The 16,510-nt window shown below is 45.0% G+C and overlaps 1 pseudogene; it reads left to right on the top strand.

The window, feature by feature from the left end:
• The first annotated feature begins 251 nt into the window (after positions 1 to 251).
• On the top strand, positions 252 to 9,094 carry LOC125549601 (annotated as a pseudogene).
• The last annotated feature ends 7,416 nt before the right edge of the window (positions 9,095 to 16,510 follow it).

The following is a 16,510-nucleotide window of genomic DNA, read 5'->3' as shown; positions in this document are numbered from 1 at the left end:
GATGATCACAAGATCAAGATGGAGAAAATGCGCTTGAAGATTAGAAAGATTAGAAAATATGCCATCGATAGTGAGGCTTGGTATCATTATGCTGTTGGATCCATTGTTACCTTAGTTGCGATCTTGATCGTATTTGTTGTTGCATTTAAATGCTTTAGCTAGAGAGTTATTTGTTTGTTGCATTTAAGTGTTGTATGAACTTTATGTATGAACTTGTATTAATTTGGTCTATTCGGTGTTGTGTAATGAAGATGGGCCGGCAATGGATGTACGATGATCGATGCTCTCCCCAGTTCGTTGAGGGCGTGCATACTTTTCTGCTTGCGGCTGAGGCAAACAAGCGGGCAGATGGTTTTATGCCTTGTCCATGTGCTCGCTGTAAGAATGGCCAAGAACCATTCACGTCCACCTGTTTAAGTCCGGTTTCATGCCCCACTATAATTTTTGGACCAAGCACAAAGAAAGAGGGGTTATGATGGAAGACAATGAAGTAGAAGAGGACGACGACAGCTATCCTGGCCATGGGTTCCCTGAATACGATGATACAACAATGGGGGAAGAAGCTGAGCCGGTAATGCGGGAAGAAGCTGAACCGGCAATGCGGGAAGAAGCTGAAGAAGAGGCATCAGATGAGCCCGTTGATGATCTAGGTCGGGCCATTGCCGATGCAAAGAGAAACTGCGCAAGTGATTTGGAGAAGAAGAAGTTGCAGCGCATGTTAGAGGATCACAAAAAATTGTTGTACCCGAATTGCGTAGGTGACAAGAAAAAGCTGGGCACCACACTGGAATTGCTGCAATGGAAGGCAGAGAATGGTGTATCTGACAAGGGATTTGGAAATTTGCTGGTAATGATAAAGGATATGCTTCCAAAGGACAACGAATTGCCCGAGAGTACGTACGAAGCAAAGAAGGTTTTCTGCCCTCTAGGGTTAGAGGTGCAGAAGATACATGCATGCCCTAATGATTGCATCCTCTACCGCGGTGAGTACGAGGATTTGAACGCTTGCCCGGTATGTGGTGCATTGCGCTATAAGATCAGCCGCGATGACCCTGGTGATGTCGAGGGCCGGCGCCCCAGGAAGAAGATTCCTGCCAAGGTGATGTGGTATGCTCCTATAATACCACGGTTGAAACGTTTGTTCCAAAACAAAGAGCATGCCAAGGCGATGTGATGGCACAGAGAAGACCGTAAGAAAGACGGAAAGTTGAGAGTACCCGCTGACGGGTCGCAGTGGAGAAAAATTGAAAGAAAGTACGGGAAGGAGTTTGCAGATGACGCAAGGAGCGTATGGTTTGGTCTAAGCGCAGATGGCATTAATCCTTTTGGGGAGCAGAGCAGCAACCATAGCACCTGGCCTGTGACTCTATGTTTGTATAACCTTCCTCCTTGGTTGTGCATGAAGCGGAAGTTCATTATGATGCCAGTGCTCATCCAAGGCCCTAAGCAACCCAGCAACGACATTGATGTGTACCTAAGGCCATTAGTTGAAGAACTCTTACAACTGTGGAATGGAACAGGTGTACGTGTGTGGGATGAACACATGGGGGAAGAATTTGACCTAAAGGCGTTGCTGTTCGTGACCATCCATGATTGGCCTGCTCTCAGTAACCTTTCAGGACAGACAAACAAGGGATACCGCGCATGCACGCACTGTTTGGACGATACCGACAGTATATATTTGGCTAATAAGAATGTGTACCTGGGACATCGTCGATTTCTTCCGAGCAGGCATCCCGTAAGAAAGAAAGGCAAGCATTTCAAAGGTGAGGCGGATCACCGGACGAAGCCTCGCCACCGTACTGGTGCTGATGTACATGATATGGTCAAGGATTTGAAGGTGGTCTTTGGAAAGGGTCCTGGTGGACAACCTGTTCCGAATGACGCTGACGGACGCGCACCCATGTGGAAGAAGAAATCTATATTTTGGGACCTGCCCTATTGGAAAGACCTCGAGGTCCGCTCCGCAATCGACGTGATGCACGTGACGAAGAATCTTTGTGTGACCCTGCTTGGCTTCTTGAGCGTGTATGGGAAGACAAAAGATACACCTGAGGCACGGGAGGACCAGCAACGTATGCACGGAAAAGACGGCATACATCAAGGTCATGCAAGCTACGCTCTTACCAAAGAAGAGAAGGAAATCTTCTTTGAATGCCTGCTCAGTATTAAGGTACCGTCTGGCTTCTCGTCGAATATAAAGGGAATAATAAACATGGCAGAGAAAAAGTTCCAGAACCTAAAGTCTCATGACTGCCACGTGATTATGACACAACTGCTTCCGGTTGCATTGAGGGGGCTTCTACCGGAAAACGTTCGATTAGCCATTGTGAAGCTATGTGCATTTCTCAATGCAATCTCTCAAAAGGTCATCGATCTAGAAATCATACCAAGGTTACAGAATGATTTGGTGCAATGTCTTGTCAGTTTCGAGTTGGTGTTCCCACCATCCTTCTTCAACATCATGACGCACGTCCTAGTTCACCTATGCGAAGAGATTAACGTTTTGGGTCCTGTATTTCTAAACAATATGTTCCCCTTTGAGAGGTTCATCGGAGTCTTAAAGAAATATGTTCATAACCATGCTAGGCCAGAAGGAAGCATCTCCAAGGGCCGTCAAAATGAGGAGGTCATTGAGTTTTGTATTGACTTTATTCCTGACCTTAAGCCGATTGGTGTTCCTGAATCGCGGCATAAGGGCAGACTGGATGGAAAAGGCACGCTAGGAGGGGAACAAATAATATGTATGGACGGACATTCTCTCACTGAAGCACACTACACAGTTCTACAGAATTCCGCCTTGGTGGCTCCGTATATGGATGAACACAAGAATTTTGCTACGCTCCAAACACCCGGAGCGGTCTGATGACTGGATTACACGTGAACAAACCAGGAGTTTCGCCAGCTGGTTGCAAGCACGTACCATGCATGACACCTCTATTGAAGATGACCTGTACTTGCTGTCCCAGTTACCATCTTCGAATATAATGACTTTCAAAGGGTACGAGATAAATGGTAATACATTTTACACGATCGCCCAAGATAAGAAGAGCACCAACCAAAACAGTGGTGTCCGCTTTGATGCAGAAACCAAGACGGGAAAGGAAACATATTATGGTTATATACAGGACATATGGGAACTTGACTATCGACGTGGTTTGAAGGTCCCTTTGTTTCGGTGCAAATGGGTCAATATGACACGAGGCGGGGTAACGGGAAGACCCGCAGGTACGGATTATGACAATCAGTGGATCTCATACATATATTGACGTATAGCAGTAAACGAACAATTCTTCGACTTTCTTCTAGCTTTTTGATTGTAAGCCTTAATCATTTGGATTTCTACTTGTTGAAGGACATAGAACAGTCTGACAAGACATATATAATGAAGAAGGTACGATAGCATCGTATATGTTTTATGACACAAGTCGAAATTTTCTATTATCTGGAAAAGACAAACACAGGTGGGTGTGTGGCAAATGCCAAGATTCAGCATCATATTCATGTATTATAGCTTAAAGTTCATTGATGAAATGCTCTCAAATTACACAGTCAGAATATTGACCCGGAGCATCGTTAATCATGATGAATCTTTCTAATGGCTACGTCTCGCTATAAGGTGGACTCACGCGAATGATAAATTGCTCTTAACACATTCAAAATATCTCTGAGAATTGTAGATCGGCATTAAACATATCTCTTTCATCTCATGTGTTACATCCTCGAGTGAGGGTTCATTATCTTATATATGTTAAGTGGATTTAGTTTATGCATGTTTTTCTTGAGACATTTTGATAACGCGTAGTACTAATTTTTTAGTGACACAGAGAATCTCTTTTCTAGAAATTATAGTATTATTATAAATCTCTAGACTAAAATGCCCATGAATCTAGAGAGCATTTCAAATGTAACTCTAGTGAACGGATTATGAAATAGTTGTGTGTTGTTGCTAGTTCAGTAGTTTCACCATGGATGTCGATATTCGGATCGCGAGGGAGGATAGCAGGAAGAGGAGGGCCGGGTCGAGAGGGTTACACTCAAAAACTGGAATGCAATTTCGTGGTAGGGCGAAAACTGGACAATAGTTTCGAGAAGTGGTCGAGCGCGCGTTCTGGGCGAGAGGGAAACTGCTTCAGTTACAAAGGCATTTCATTTTTTAAATAACCTAAGCATTACCAAATTGAATATAATGATAAAACTCACTAATATTAAACATAAGAAAAAAGAATCACTGAAAAATCTATTTTCAAAGTTAAGTTATTCACAAAAATAAATAAAGCAAAAAAAATAAGAAAAAAGCCCACCTACTGGGCCACAGCGGCCTGCATACGACTAGAAACCAAAATTCAAGTTGGGCCAGGATGCAGGCCCGCTAGCCCAGTAGGCCCAACAGGGCATCGCAGAAGAGGTAGGCCCAGAAGGCCTGCTTAAGAGAGGAGCTCGAGACAGCAGCGACGACGGGGCTTATAAGCAGATGCGAGTGCCCCTCGGCTAGCGAGGTGGGACTAAACTTTTGTGCCCTCGCCTGGCAGCGCACACCCTTTAGTACCGGGTCGTGGCACCAACCAGTACTAAAGGGGGGGCCTTTAGTACCGGTTGGAGCCACCAATCGGTACTAAAGGGGGTCGCTTCCCGCCGCTTGGGCTAGCCAAAACAGACCTTTAGTACCGGTTGGTGGCTCCAACCGGTACTAAAGGTTGGTTCTATATAAGAAAACACTTCAAAATTTCGTCAGTTTCTCATCTCTCCCTCTGCTTCTTCTCCTCTGCACCGTCGCCCGCCGCCCCCGCCGTCTCCATATCCCTCGTCGCCGCCCCCGTCGCCGCCCTGTCCCCGTCGTCGCCGCCCCGTCGTCCCGTCCCCGTCATCCCCGTCGTCACCGCCGCCCCGTCCCGGCCCGTACCGGCCGCGTCGTCACCGTCCCCGTCGTCGTCGCCGCCCCGGCCCGTACGTCCCCGTCCCCGTCGTCGTCGCGCCCCGGCCCGTCGTCCCCGTCCCCGTCGTCGCCGCCCCGTCGTCGCCGCGCCCGTCGCCGTCCCCGTCGCCGCGCGCCCCCCGTCGCCTCTCGCCTCGCCGGCCGGTGAGCGCGCACACACACACATACATTTTTAGTTATAGATTTTTCTGTTTTTTAGAAATTGTTAGACATTTTTCTGTTTTTTAGAAATAGTTAGAAATGTTAGAATTGTTAGAATAGTTAGAAATGTTAGAATTGTTAGAATTTTTTTTTTTGTTTAGTTATAGAAATAGTTATAAAAAAGTTAGAATTGTTAGAATTTTTCTGTTTTTTAGTTATAGAAATAGTTATAAAAAAGTTAGAATTGTTAGAAATTTTTTTTTTGTTTTTTAGTTATAGAAATAGTTATAAAAAAGTTAGAATTGTTAGAAATTTTTCTGTTTTTTAGTTATAGAAATAGTTATAAAAAAGTTAGAAATTTTTCTTTTTTTAGTTATAGAAATATTAGAAATGTTATAGAACTGTTAGTTATATATAGCATTGTTAGAAATGTTAGAAATTTTAGTTATCAAAATCCAATCATTAAAAAAATGTTACTTTTTGCGGGCATAGAGCTAGTATTTGTTGTCGACGATGCCCGGCCCGCATCCTCGCCGTCGACACGTCCGCGACGACGTCCAGCTGACCCATGTCCGGGACTGGGCTCCGCCGGGCTGGCACTGGGAGGTGCTGCCTGGAGGGGCGCGCCGCTTGATGAGGAACCCGGCCCCGGGTCCCGTCGTCGACCCTGATCTCGTTTGGTGGCGTTCGCGTGGGCCAGTTTCGGTGCGGAGGGAGCCGGCCCCGCCGGAGGTGGTACGTCGTCGTGTCAGGGAGGAGGACGAGCACGTACATCGCTACATGGTTGCGTTAGAGGGCTGCAGGTTCTCCAATACCTAGCAGTTTCTTCAGGGATCTCACTTCAGCTATGATCCTGTGAGGGTTCCTTCTCTTTGGGTGTCCACCGCCCGCGCCGCACTTCAGCTATGAGCCAGTGATGTACTATTCAATATTATATATTATTCGAGACGATGTATTCGAGATTAAATCTATTATTCAAGACGATGTATTCGAGATTATATCTATTATTCGAGACGATGTATTCGAGATTATATCTATTATTCGAGATCATACTAAATTGTTTTATATTTCTTTTGGCATAGTTAAATAAAAGCTATGGCGGACAATACCGACAGAGAGAGAGAACAGACCATGTTCGATATCATACGCGGGCCAGATGATGATCAGAATGAAGAAGATTTTGACGGCTCCGAATTTCTAAACAACACCGGAGAGGGTGATATGATATTCGATCGCGACGACCGAACTGTTGAAGTCATGAACTACGACGAAGAACATGTTGATCCTGAAACAACAAACACCGGCGAGGTATATATATTTATATAAGCAGGAATCTGGTGATCATCGCATGTTTTAAATGAGTTGAAGATATATTAACGAATCGATCTTTCTTCTTTCAGCCATCCGGATCGAGCAAATCTTCAGGAAAAAGGACGAAACGAGGCCCGAACAAAAAGTTGAAGGAGGGCGTAAAGTACAATATCGAGGCATTCAAACCTAATGGCGAACCATTAGCGCCTAAGAAGATTGCGGACAAGTTCGTTCGTCAGTGCGGAGTTCTTGTGAAGGACCAACTCCCGATCTCCCTTCAAGAATGGAGAAAGCCAGCAAAGCCACGTCCAAATGTTACTTTTGTCGACGAGAATAAAGAAAACTGCTTTGGGATACTCTCATGGAACATTTCACCCTACCAGATCATTTCACAGAAGCAGATGTGCAGAAAGTCAAGGACGCTGCTTTTAGGAAGATGGCGGTTGCATTCAAGAACTACAAGAGAACGACGTGGGAGAAGTACGTCAAGGGAGGAAGGAAGACTCCAGTATTCGAGGGGATACTAGAGAATCAAAGTGCTCATTGGGACGATTTCTTGAAATTCAAGGATTCAGAATTAGCTAAGGAACGGTCGAGAATAAACAAGAAGAATGCCGAAAAAAGGAAAAGTTCCATAAGCTGGGGCCAGGTGGCTACGCGGTGGCAATGCCTAAGTGGGATAAGTCTGAGAAAGAGATGGAGGATGCAAGTGTCACTCCGGTTACTAAGAGCTGGCCCCCTAGGTGCAGGACTTGGTTCTATGCGCATGGGGGGGAGTTGGACCCGAAGACAGGCAATGTTTCGACGAAGGCATGTCTGAACGGAGCCGACGATGCGATACTTGTTGCAATAGAAGAGGCTCGATCGGGGGTGTTCCAGCCCAATAGAGAGAAAGACGAGCTTACGCGTGCCCTGGGAAATCCTGAACACCCGGGAAGAACACGAGGCAAGGGCGCTATTTCATGGTATGAGGGTTTTTCGGACTGGAACACCGACTACAGAACCCGTGCGAGAAAGAAGATTGCGGAGGAGAAGAAGAGGAAGATGCAGGAGGAGCAGAGGAAGCGGGACTATGAACGCCTTCAAGGCCTAGAAGCAAGTCAAGCGGAATTGGCAGTTAAATTCCAGCGGCAGCAGGAGCAGATCGACTCACTTAGCCAGCAAAGGGGGTCTCAGCAGCTGCAGGAGCTAGCGGATGATCCAGCATTGGATAGCACCGCCCCATCCATGCCGAGAAGAAGCGTGGGTTCCGCCCCGGGCGACGCAGTGCTGCATAGATACCCCGTGGATGACATCACGGAGAACACTAACTGCGAGCTACACTTCAAAATGAAGAACATATCCATGAAGGTGGCGGACGCCGTTGCTTTTTCAAATTCCCCCGAGGCAACCTTCCATTGCAACCAGATTCCAGCGGGCTATGCTCGTGTCTTGGTTGATGAGGTGGTGGACCCATATTCGCAGCTACAGCTTGACATTCCTGGAGGTGACAACGAGCACACATTGGGAGAGGCCATACATGATGTCATCCTATGGAGAAAGGATTGCATCATCTTTCGAAGGCCACCGACACCGCGTCACCTGACTCCTCGTCGAAGTCCGCCACCGAGTCAGCAGACTCCCGCTCCAAGTCCACCAACGCATGAGGCCACTCCTCCTCCTCCAAGTCCGGCAAAGTGTCAGGCTACTCCTCCTCCAAGTCCGACACAGCGTCAGACGTCCACTCCTCCTCCATGTCCGGCACAACCTCAGGCCACTCCTCCTCCAAGTCCGGCACAGCTTCAGGCCACTCCTCCTCGTCCAACTCAGCCCCGTCAGCCGTCTCCGCCGCCTCAGCAATCGCAGAAGAGACACCCCGCAGCTATGGTGCGTAGCGGTACGAGTCGAGGTCATAGTACAGGAAGTACAGGCGGAGGCAAGCGATATAAATATGGTCCAAACCTCACTACTCCTCTTCCTGTGAGGGCTTACGACAGGACCGAGGAGCAAACCAATGCCATAGTGCGGGCAGAAGTCGACGCCCATTTTGGACCGAAACCGCCACCGCCGCCAAGGGAGAAAGTGCCTGTGGAAGTAGTTGACCACATCATTCGTATGGCTCAACCACCAGCTCCTAAGCCTGTTGACACAGACTATGAGCGCCACATCAGGAAGTTACATCGACAACGTCTACAGAAGGAGGCAAGCTCGAGCTCGAGCAAACAACAAGCAGCTGTCAAAAAATACGGGAAAACCGTTGCCCAGCTGGGAGAACAGGCAGCGCAATCGACCCCCCCGCTTGTTGTGCCGCCAACAACAGGTGACAGTACGCGCGCCCAATATTATTGTGGCCAAACAGTTTACGTTCCCGAGGTGCGCGATGTGGTAATAACCCAGGAGCATATAATGCAGGCTGAAACTCTCAAAATCACTGTTGGACAACTCCTCGAGATCGAGGACATGCCTGTGCTTAAAGAGGAGGAAATAAAACGGAAATATGCCCGGGGCCAACCTTTGGTCAAGCCAGAAGAGGTCAAGAAGCTCCCAACGAGAATGTATGAATTACATGAATGGTACATGAACATTACCAAGAGATCCGATCGAGAGTCCCTCATGGTGCAAGTCAAGAAGGATCATTACTACCATGAGAAACCTGTGACCGTTGAGTATTCTGAACTGTTTCAGTTATACAATCAAGATGCACTCGACAAATCTATCCTCAGTTGCTATTGTCTGTAAGTGATTTCTTTCTGTAATTTAAGTCTCAAGCTAGCTATAGTGATCCTTTTGATCAATCATTACCTGTAATTATCCTCACTATATTCTTTTCTGTGGTATTATGCAGGATGAAGATGTATGAAATGAGAAAAGGTGGACGCTATGGCATTGGGTTCATTGACCCAAACACCATTAATGAATACACATGGAAAATAAACAAGCATCATGAAAAGCAGGTAGAGGACAGCATGCTAGAGTTCTTGAAGCACCTCAAATACAATGAAGATATACTACTTCCTTACAACTTCCAGTGAGTCACACTTTCTTGTACTACAAATTCTCTATTTTTGCCTACTAGCTAGCTACATGTTTTTGCTTACATATGCCCGCTTAATTAAGACATGCAAACATGTGTGCATGCAGATTTCACTGGATCTTGTGTATCATTAAAGTTGACGCTGGAACAGTTGAAATACTGGACTCGCTACTCAAAGCAAATAGTGACTATAACATCTTGTTTGGGATAGTCAACAGGTAATTTCAATCATTATTAACTATATATCTCGGCCTATTTAGTTCGTCATTTCATGATATGAACTATTTAATAAACCCTTTATTCATTTTCTTTGTCGGCGGGCAGGGCTTGGGCAAGGTTCATCAGCGTCACGGAAGGCGAATGGAAACGACAGATGAAATGGTTTTGACCCAAGGTAAGTAATTAAGTAGTACTAGCTAGCTAGCTGGCTGCCATCTCTTTAATTATCATGCTTGATTAATTATTATCTGAACAAATTAAATTCCATTCTCGTAATAAAGGCCCTGAAGCAGGCGCAGGGGACTGATTTGTGTGCATTCTGCGTTTGCGAGAACATTCGCATGATGGCGTCCGAAAGGAGCAGATCTCAAAGACAGGAATGGGTACGCTTGTCAGAACACTATTCACAATTTTTACACCACTATCAATATCTAGTCACACAACTAATACACATGCATATTGATCTCCTTCTTAACAGTTCAAAGAGGTGCGGGACAAGCTCCTAGAAACGGAGCGCGTAGAAGCACTTCAAGAGGAAATAGCGGGATTTTTGCTCGACCATGTCATAAATCCGAAGGGAGAATACTATTACCCGCTACCGCCCCCATCGACCAGGTCATGAACCACTTCCAATTGTCATCGTGCTCCGAAGGCACCAATTAGGCTAATGCCACTGGCTTCGAAGGCAACATGCATATGTAGGAGAAATTGTATATAGCTATACATGTGTGTATGTGTAAATTAATATGGTGGTTTGTGAGACATTAATGATATATACATGATTGGTTCTACTAGAAATTCTATTTATATATATATATATATATGCCTAACGTGTACAATGTGCAGTACCGTAAAATACCAGCAAACAAAAAAGAATTAAAATGGAAAACACAAAATTAAATGAAAAAGAAATCATAAAACCAAACCCCCCCCAAACATTTTAGTACCGGTTGGTGTTACCAACCGGTACTAAAGGGCTCCCGGCCCTCGGAGCTGGCTCGTGCCACGTAGATGCCCTTTAGCACCGGTTCGTGCTGAACCGGTACTAAAGGGGGGGGGCTTTAGTGCCCAAACTTTAGTGTCGGTTACCTAACCGGCACTAAAGGGCCTTACGAACCGGTGCTATTGCCCGGTTCTGCACTAGTGTCGATAGTTCAGTGTGCCATGCTTTACGGCTTAGAATCAGGACTTCAACGATGTTTTGAACGTCATGGAGCATATGAGATGTTTCAGGAGTTAAAGTTAATATTTCAAGCAAATGCCCGGACTGAGAGATATGAAGTCTCCAATAAGTTCTATAGCTGCAAGATGGAGGAGAATAGTTCTGTCAGTGAGCATATACTCAAAATGTCTGGGTATAATAATCACTTGATTCAATTGGGAGTTAATCTTCCAGATGATTGCGTCATTGACAGAATTCTCCAATCACTGCCACCTAGCTACAAGAGCTTCGTGATGAACTATAATATTCAAGGGATGAATAAGACTATTCCCGAGCTCTTCGCAATGCTGAAAGCTGCGGAGGTAGAAATCAAGAAGGAGCATCAAGTGTTGATGGTCAACAAGACCACTAGTTTCAAGAAAAAGGGCAAAGGGAAGAACAAGGGAAACTTCAAAAAGAACAGCAAGTTGCTGCTCAAGAGAAGAAACCTAAATCTGGACCTAAGCCTAAAACTGAGTGCTTCTACTGCAAGTAGACTGGTCACTGGAAGCGGAACTGCCCCAAGTATTTGGCGGTTAAGAAGGATGGCAAGGTGAACAAAGGTATATGCGATATACATGTTATTGATGTGTACCTTACTAATGCTCGCTGTAGCACCTGGGTATTTGATACTGGTTATGTTGCTAACATTTGCAACTCGAAACAGGGACTATGGATTAAGCGAAGATTGGCTAAGGATGAGGTGACGATGCGCGTGGGAAATGGTTCCAAAGTCGATGTGATCACGGTCGGCACGCTACCTCTACATCTACCTTCGGGATTAGTATTAGACCTAAATAATTGTTATTTGGTGCTAGTGTTGAGCATGAACATTATATCTGGATCTTGTTTGATGCGAGACGGTTATTCATTTAAATCAGAGAATAATGGTTGTTCTATTTATATGAGTAAAATCTTTTATGGTCATGCACCCATGAAGAATGGTCTATTCTTATTAAATCTCGATAGTAGTGACACACATATTCATAATGTTGAAGCCAAAAGATGCAGAGTTGATAATGATAGTGCAACTTATTTGTGGGACTGCCGTTTAGGTCATATCGGTATAAAGCGCATGAAGAAACTCCATACTGATGGAATTTTGGAACCACTTGATTATGAATCACTTGATACTTGCGAACCGTGCCTTATGGGTAAGATGACAAAAACACTGTTCTCCGGTACTATGGAGAGAGCAACAGATTTGTTGGAAATCATACATACAGATGTATGTGGTCCGATGAATGTTGAGGCTCGTGGCGGATATCGTTATTTTCTCACCTTCACAGATGACTTAAGAAGATATGGGTATATCTACTTAATGAAACATAAGTTTAAACATTTGAAAAGTTCAAAGAATTTCAGAGTGAAGTTGAAAATCATCGTAACAAGAAAATAAAATTCCTATGATCTGATCGTGGAGGAGAATATTTGAGTTACGAGTTTGGTGTACATTTGAAACAATGCGGAATAGTTTCGCAACTCACGCCACCCGGAACACCACAGCGTAATGGTGTGTCCGAACATCGTAATCGTACTTTAGTTGATATGGTGCGATCTATGATGTCTCTTACTGATTTACCGCTATTGTTTTGGGGTTATGCTCTAGAGACGGTCGCATTCACGTTAAATAGGGCACCATCAAAATCCATTGAGACGACGCCTTATGAACTGCGGTTTGGCAAGAAACCAAAGTTGTCGTTTCTGAAAGTTTGGGGCTGCAATGCTTATGTGAAAAAGCTTCAACCTGATAAGCTCGAACCCAAATCGGAGAAATGTGTCTTCATAGGATATCCAAAGGAAACTATTGGATACACCTTCTATCACAGATCCGAAGGCAAGACTTCTGTTGCTAAATTCGGAAACTCTCTAGAGAAGGAGTTTCTCTCGAAAGAAATGAGTGGGAGGAAAGTAGGACTTGATGAGGTAACTATACCTGCTCCCTTATTGGAAAGTAGTACATCACAAAAACTGGTTTCTGTGACACCTACACCAATTAGTGAGGAAGCTAATGATGATGATCATGAAACTTCAAAACAAGATACTACTGAACCTCATAGATCAACCAGAGTAAGATCCGCACCAGAGTGGTACGGTAATCCTGTTCTGGAAGTCATGCTACTAGATCATGATAAACCTACGAACTATGGAGAAGCGATGGTGAGCCAAGATTCCACAAAATGGCTTGAGGCCATGAAATCTGAGATGGGATCCATGTATGAGAACAAAGTGTGGACTTTGGTTGACTTGACCAAAGATCGGCAAGCAATTGAGAATAAATGGATCTTCAAGAAGAAGACTGGCGCTGACGGTAATGTTACTATCTACAAAGCTCGACTTGTCGCAAAAGGTTTTCCACAAGTTCAAGGGATTGACTATGATGAGACCTTCTCACCCGTAGCGATGCTTAAGTCTGTCCGAATCATGTTAGCAATTGCCGCATTTTATGATTATGAAATTTGGCGGATGGATGTCAAAACTGCATTCCTGAATGGATTTCTGGAAGAAGAGTTGTATATGATGCAACCGAAAGGTTTTGTCGATCCAAAAGGAGCTAACAAAGTGTGCAAGCTCCAGCGATCCATTTATGGACTGTTGCAAGCCTCTCAGAGTTGGAATAAACGCTTTGATAGTGTGATCAAAGCATTTGGTTTTGTACAGACTTTTGGAGAAGCCTGTATTTACAAGAAAGTGAGTGGGAGCTCTGTAGCATTTCTGATATTATATGTAGATGGCATATTAATAATCGGAAATGATATAGAATTTCTGGATAGCATAAAGGGATACTTGAATAAGAGTTTTTCAATGAAAGACCTCGGTGAAGCTGCTTACATATTGGGCATTAAGATCTATAGAGATAGATCAAGACACTTAATTGGAATTTCACGAAGCACATACCTTGACAAAGTTTTGAAGAAGTTCAAAATGGATCAAGCAAAGAAAGGATTCTTGCCTGTATTACAAGGTGTGAAATTGAGTAAGACTCAATGCCCGACCAATGCATAAGATAGAGAGAAAATGAAAGATGTTCCCTATGCTTCAGCCATAGGCTCTATCATGTATGAAATGCTGTGTACCAGACCTGATGTGTGTCTTGCTATAAGTCTAGCAGGGAGGTACCAAAGTAATCTAGGAGTGGATCACTGGACAGCGGTCAAGAACATCCTGAAATACCTGAAAAGTACTAAGGATATGTTTCTCATATATGGAGGTGACAAAGAGCTCATCGTGAATGGTTACATTGATGCAAGCTTTGACACTGATCCGGATGATTCTAAATCGCAAATCAGATACGTGTTTACATTAAACGGTGGAGCTGTCAGTTGGTGCAGTTCTAAACAAAGCGTTGTGGCGGGATCTACATGTGAAGCGGAGTACATAGCTGCTTCGGAAGCAGCAAACGAAGGAGTCTGGATGAAGGAGTTCATATCCGATCTAGGTGTCATACCTAGTGCATCGGGTCCAATGAAAATCTTTTGTGACAATACTGGTGCAATTGCCTTGGCAAAGGAATCCAGATTTCACAAGAGAACCAAGCACATCAAGAGACGCTTCAATTGCATCAGGGATCTAGTCCAGGTGGGAGACATAGAGATTTGCAAGATACATACGGATCTGAATGTTGCAGACCCGTTGACTAAGCCTCTTCCACGAGAAAAACATGATCATCACCAAAGATCCATGGGTGTTAGAATCATTACTGTGTAATCTAGATTATTGACTCTAGTGCAAGTGGGAGACTGAAGGAAATATGCCCTAGAGGCAATAATAATGTTATTATTTTATTTCCTTATATCATGATAAATGTTTATTATTCATGCTAGAATTGTATTATCCGGAAACATAATACTTGTGTGAATACATAGACAAACTAAACGTCACTAGTATGCCTCTACTTGACTAGCTCATTAATCCAAGATGGTTATGTTTCCTAACCATAGACATGTGTTGTCATTTGATTAACGGGATCACATTATTAGGAGAATGATGTGACTGACATGACCCATTCCATTAGCTTAGCACCTGATCGTTTAGTATGTTGCTATTGCTTTCTTCATGACTTATACATGTTCCTATGACTATGAGATTATGCAACTCCCATTTGCCGGAGGAACACTTTGTGTGCTACCAAACGTCACAACGTAACTGTGTGATTATAAAGGATCTCTACAGGTGTCTCCAAAGGTAAATGTTGGGTTTGCGTATTTCGAGATTAGGATTTGTCACTCTGATTGTCGGAGAGGTATCTCTGGGCCCTCTCGGTAATGCACATCACATAAGCCTTGCAAGCATTGCAACTAATGAGTTAGTTGCGAGATGATGTATTGCGAAACGAGTAAAGAGACTTGCCGGTAACGAGATTGAACTAGGTATTGAGATACCGACGATCGAATCTCGGGCAAGTAACATACCGATGACAAAGGGAACAACGTATGTTGTTATGCGGTCTGACCGATAAAGATCTTCGTAGAATATGTGGGAGCCAATATGAGCATCCAGGTTCCGCTATTGGTTATTGACCGGAGACGTGTCTCGGTCATGTCTACATTGTTCTCGAACCCGTAGGGTCCGCACGCTTAAGGTTTCGATGACACTTATATTCTGAGTTTATGAGTTTTGATGTAACGAAGTTAGTTCGGAGTCCCAGATTTTATCACGGACATGATGAGGAGTCTCGAAATGGTCGATACATAAAGATTGATATATTGGACGGCTATATTCGGACACCGGAAGTGTTCCGGGTGATTTCGGAGAAAACCGGAGTGCCGGAGGGTTACCGTAACCCCCCGGGAGAAGTAATGGGCCTTATGGGCCCTAGTGGAGAGAGAGAGGGGCGGCCAGGGTGGGCCGCGCGCCCCCTCCCCCTCTGGTCCGAATTGGACTAGGAGAGGGGGGGCGGCGCCCCCCTTTCCTTCTCCCTCTCCCCCTTCCTTTCCCCCTCCTAGTAGGAGTAGGAAAGAGGGGAGTCCTACTCCTACTAGGAGGAGGACTCCTCCTTGGCGCGCCCTAGGGCCGGCCGGCCTCCTCCCCTTGCTCCTTTATATACGGGGGCAGGGGGCACCCCTAGACACACAAGTTGATCCTCATGATCGTTTTCTTAGCCGTGTGCGGTGCCCCCTTCCACCATACTCCTCGATAATATTGTATGGTGCTTAGGCGAAGCCCTGCGACGGTAGAACGTCAAGATCGTCACCACGCCGTCATGCTAACGGAAATCTTCCCCGACACTTTGCTGGATCGGAGTCCGGGGATCGTCATCGAGCTGAACGTGTGCTAAAACTCGGAGGTGCCGTAGTTTCGGTGCGTGATCGGTCGGGCCGTGAAGACGTACGACTACATCAACCACGTTTCATAACGCTTCTGCTATCGGTCAATGAGGGTACATAGACTACACTCTCCCCTCTTGTTGCTATGCATCACCATGATCTTGCATGTGCGTAGGAAAATTTTGTAATTACTACGTACCCCACCAAAAACTTGCTATCAGTCTTGTAAAGTAGTCAATTCCTTAGGGACAATTTCGTCACTCCTACCACCACTTTTCCACACTCGCTATATGCTACCTCTTGAGCACTGTGTTGGATTTCCTTGAAGAGGAAAGGGTGATGCAGGATAGTAGCATAAGTATTTCCCTCAGTTTTTGAGAACCAAGGTATCAATCCAGTAGGAGGCTACGTCCGAGTCCCTC

This window comes from Triticum urartu, chromosome 3 (genome assembly GCF_003073215.2).
Source record: "Triticum urartu cultivar G1812 chromosome 3, Tu2.1, whole genome shotgun sequence".
Lineage (NCBI taxonomy): Eukaryota > Viridiplantae > Streptophyta > Magnoliopsida > Poales > Poaceae > Triticum > Triticum urartu.
Note: the sequence above shows the minus strand (reverse complement) of the source record. Positions and strands in the feature narration are given on the sequence as shown.